The sequence below is a fragment of the Oratosquilla oratoria genome, chromosome 6 (assembly GCF_046742065.1).
Source record: "Oratosquilla oratoria isolate Oo_2021 chromosome 6, ASM4674206v1, whole genome shotgun sequence".
In the NCBI taxonomy this organism is placed as follows: domain Eukaryota; kingdom Metazoa; phylum Arthropoda; class Malacostraca; order Stomatopoda; family Squillidae; genus Oratosquilla; species Oratosquilla oratoria.
In genome coordinates, this window is record NC_134782.1 from 41,549,802 (window position 1) to 41,550,588 (window position 787).

Genomic DNA, 787 nt, shown 5'->3' on the forward strand with positions numbered 1-787 from the left:
ACATATTTGAAGAGATAGATTGCTAGATAAAGTGCTTTCACAAGGCACTATACTCAAACTGAATAAAATCGCCTGACGGCAAGTAAAATAATATACATAAATTTTGGAATATATTGAAAATGGTACGCAACGATGCTAAAGGATCCTGAAGGATATCCAAGATCGAACCAAATCCTTTTCACTCCATCTGGTAGGATTCGATCAGGGTTCCCCTGTAGGCACCAGTCGAGCGTAGCGATCACCTGGGGGAGCGGGGAGCCCCGGGGGAGACGGGGGAGGGGGGTTATCCCAGGGAGAACACCTGTGGGGAGAGAAAGTGAAAGAGCAATCAATGAATCTGTTAAGGCCTTATCACACTGGGTTAAATTTTCCTCCGGCTGTTGAAGCAGATTTCTAGCCCGCAGGTTTCGGGGGGGGGGGGGGGGATATGATGTGCTGGTGGAAAATTAATTTCCTCCAGCATATCAAATGACACTTTATGGAAATTGTTAAGGAAATAAAATAGTTTGCCATGGTGATTTGACGGTGGAAAAAGTGTTGGAGGTGGGCGGTACCGTCGATGAATTGAAGGTTGGAGGGAAAATTGACTTATGTGATAAACCCTTTACCCCCAGGTCCCCCACGCTGGTACCGGAGACTAGACACCGGTCCCTCGGGGTCGTGTGGATCTCTCGTTCGTCCAACGGACGCTGGCCCTCCAGCCTCGTCGGGAGACGCGTAGCTGCAAGAATAATGAAATAAGATATAATTGAAATCGATTATAAGATATAGTAGAATTGAAGCAAGT